We start from the raw sequence: 4243 nt of genomic DNA on the forward strand, positions 1-4243 counted from the left end.
TTCCACAATTGAATTCGATGCAATTTAAGCAAAAATTTGACGAGGATTGTTTAATTCATGAGTTCTATAATAGAAGTCTATGTAACTTGCATTGCTTTGATGCGCATTGCTTAATACTTGAGTTCCACAATAGAAGTGTATCCAATTTAGCAGAGGTTTAATGAGCATCGTTTAATTCTTGAGTTCCACATTAGAAGTCTACGCAATATAAGAAAAGCTTTGATGAGCATTGTTTGATTTATTAGTTCCACGAAGTCTATGCAATTTAGCAAAGCTTTGATGAGCATTATTTCATTCTTGAGTTCAACATTGGAAGTCTATGCAATTTAGCATAGCATTGATGAGCATTGTTTAATGAATTCCACAATAGAAGTAATCTTTGCAACTTAGCAAAGATTTGATGAGCATTGTTTAATTCTTTAGTTCCACAATAGAAGTTTATGCACTTTAAGCAAAGCTTTGATGAGCGTTGTTTCATTCTTGCTACAATAGAAGTCTATGCAATTTAGCAAAGCTTTGATGAGTATTGTTTATCTCTTGAGTTCCACAATAGAAGTCTATGCAATTTAAGCAAAGCTTTTGTGTGCATTGTTTAATTTTCGAGTTCCACAATAGAAGTCTACGCAATTTAGCAAAGCTTTGATGAGCATTGTTTAGATCTTGTGTTCCACAATAGAATTCTATGCAATTTAAGCAAATCATTGATGAGGATTGTTTAAATCTTGAGTTCCACAATAGAAGTATATGTAACTTAGCAAAGCTTTGATGATCATTGTATAATACTTGAGTTCCACAAGAGAAGTCTATGCAATTTACCAAAGCTTTGATAAGCATCGTTTAATTCTTGAGTTCCACAATAGAAGTCTATGCAATTTAAGCAAGTCTTTGATGAGCATTGTTTCATTCTTGAGTTCCACAATAGAAGTCTTTGCAATTTAGCAAAGCTTTGACGAGCATTGTTTCATTCTTGGGTTCCATATTAGAAGTCTATGCAATTTAACAAAGCACTGATGAGCATTGTTTAAAATTTGAGCTCAACAATAGAAATGTATACACTTTAAACAAAGCTTTGATGAGGATTGTTTCATTCTTGAGTTCCACATTATAAGTCTATGCAATTTAGCAAAGCCTTGATGAGCATAGTTTAATTCTTGGGTTCCACAATAGAAGTAGTCTTCGCAATTTAGCAAAGCTTTGACGACCGTTGTTTAATTCTTGTGTTCCACAATAAAAGTCTGTGCAATTTAAGAAAATCTTTGATGAGCATTGCTTCATTCTTGAGTTCCACATTAGAAGTCTATGCAATTTAAGAATGTTTTGATGAGCATTGTTTAATTCTAGAGTTGCACAATAGAAGTAGCCTTTGTAATTTAGTATAAGTTTGATGAGCCTTGTTTAACTCTTTAGTTCCATAATAAAAGTCAGTGCAAATATATAGAAAATCTTTGATGAGCATTGTTTCATTCTTGAGTTCCACATTATAAGTCTATGCAATTTAGAAATGCTTTGATGAGCATTGTTTAATTCTAGAGTTGCACAATAGAAGTATCCTTCGTAATTTAGCATAGTTTTGATGAGCATTGTTTAATTCTAGAGTTGCACAATAGAAGTAGCCTTTGTAATTTAGCATAGTTTTGATGAGCATTGTTATATTCTTGAGTTCCACAATAGAAGTCTATGCAATTTAAATAAGGCTTCGTAATTTACCATAGTTTTGATGAGCATTGTTTCATTCTTGAGTTCCACATTAGAAGTCTATGCAATTTAACAATGCTTTGATGAGCATTGTTTAATTCTAGAGTTGCACAATAGAAGTAGCCTTCGTAATTTAGCATAGTTTTGATGAGCATTGTTTTGTTCTTGGGTTCCACAATAGAAGTCTATGCAATTTAAACAAGGCTTTGATGAGCATTGTTTCATTCTTGAGTTCCACAATAGAGTTCTATGCAATTTAAGCAAAGCTTTGATGAGCATTGTTTAATTCTTGAGTTCCACAATTGAATTCGATGCAATTTAAGCAAAACTTTGACGAGGATTGTTTAATTCATGAGTTCTATAATAGAAGTCTATGTAACTTGCAATGCTTTGATGCGCATTGCTTAATACTTGAGTTCCACAATAGAAGTGTATCCAATTTAGCAAAGCTGTAATGAGCATTGTTTAATTCTTGAGTTCCACATTAGAAGTCTACGCAATATAAGAAAAGCTTTGATGAGCATTGTTTGATTTATTAGTTCCACGAAGTCTATGCAATTTAGCAAAGCTTTGATGAGCATTATTTCATTCTTGAGTTCAACATTGGAAGTCTATGCAATTTAGCATAGCATTGATGAGCATTGTTTAATGAATTCCACAATAGAAGTAATCTTTGCAACTTAGCAAAGATTTGATGAGCATTGTTTAATTCTTTAGTTCCACAATAGAAGTTTATGCACTTTAAGCAAAGCTTTGATGAGCGTTGTTTCATTCTTGCTACAATAGAAGTCTATGCAATTTAGCAAAGCTTTGATGAGTATTGTTTATCTCTTGAGTTCCACAATAGAAGTCTATGCAATTTAAGCAAAGCTTTTGTGTGCATTGTTTAATTTTCGAGTTCCACAATAGAAGTCTACGCAATTTAGCAAAGCTTTGATGAGCATTGTTTAGATCTTGTGTTCCACAATAGAATTCTATGCAATTTAAGCAAATCATTGATGAGGATTGTTTAAATCTTGAGTTCCACAATAGAAGTATATGTAACTTAGCAAAGCTTTGATGATCATTGTATAATACTTGAGTTCCACAAGAGAAGTCTATGCAATTTACCAAAGCTTTGATAAGCATCGTTTAATTCTTGAGTTCCACAATAGAAGTCTATGCAATTTAAGCAAGTCTTTGATGAGCATTGTTTCATTCTTGAGTTCCACAATAGAAGTCTTTGCAATTTAGCAAAGCTTTGACGAGCATTGTTTCATTCTTGGGTTCCATATTAGAAGTCTATGCAATTTAACAAAGCACTGATGAGCATTGTTTAAAATTTGAGCTCAACAATAGAAATGTATACACTTTAAACAAAGCTTTGATGAGGATTGTTTCATTCTTGAGTTCCACATTATAAGTCTATGCAATTTAGCAAAGCCTTGATGAGCATAGTTTAATTCTTGGGTTCCACAATAGAAGTAGTCTTCGCAATTTAGCAAAGCTTTGACGACCGTTGTTTAATTCTTGTGTTCCACAATAAAAGTCTGTGCAATTTAAGAAAATCTTTGATGAGCATTGCTTCATTCTTGAGTTCCACATTAGAAGTCTATGCAATTTAAGAATGTTTTGATGAGCATTGTTTAATTCTAGAGTTGCACAATAGAAGTAGCCTTTGTAATTTAGTATAAGTTTGATGAGCCTTGTTTAACTCTTTAGTTCCATAATAAAAGTCAGTGCAAATATATAGAAAATCTTTGATGAGCATTGTTTCATTCTTGAGTTCCACATTATAAGTCTATGCAATTTAGAAATGCTTTGATGAGCATTGTTTAATTCTAGAGTTGCACAATAGAAGTATCCTTCGTAATTTAGCATAGTTTTGATGAGCATTGTTTAATTCTAGAGTTGCACAATAGAAGTAGCCTTTGTAATTTAGCATAGTTTTGATGAGCATTGTTATATTCTTGAGTTCCACAATAGAAGTCTATGCAATTTAAATAAGGCTTCGTAATTTACCATAGTTTTGATGAGCATTGTTTCATTCTTGAGTTCCACATTAGAAGTCTATGCAATTTAACAATGCTTTGATGAGCATTGTTTAATTCTAGAGTTGCACAATAGAAGTAGCCTTCGTAATTTAGCATAGTTTTGATGAGCATTGTTTTGTTCTTGGGTTCCACAATAGAAGTCTATGCAATTTAAACAAGGCTTTGATGAGCATTGTTTCATTCTTGAGTTCCACAATAGAGTTCTATGCAATTTAAGCAAAGCTTTGATGAGCATTGTTTAATTCTTGAGTTCCACAATTGAATTCGATGCAATTTAAGCAAAACTTTGACGAGGATTGTTTAATTCATGAGTTCTATAATAGAAGTCTATGTAACTTGCAATGCTTTGATGCGCATTGCTTAATACTTGAGTTCCACAATAGAAGTGTATCCAATTTAGCAAAGCTGTAATGAGCATTGTTTAATTCTTGAGTTCCACATTAGAAGTCTACGCAATATAAGAAAAGCTTTGATGAGCATTGTTTGATTTATTAGTTCCACGAAGTCTATGCAAT

This window comes from Lactuca sativa, chromosome 1, assembly GCF_002870075.4.
Source record: "Lactuca sativa cultivar Salinas chromosome 1, Lsat_Salinas_v11, whole genome shotgun sequence".
Classification (NCBI taxonomy): Eukaryota; Viridiplantae; Streptophyta; class Magnoliopsida; order Asterales; family Asteraceae; genus Lactuca; species Lactuca sativa.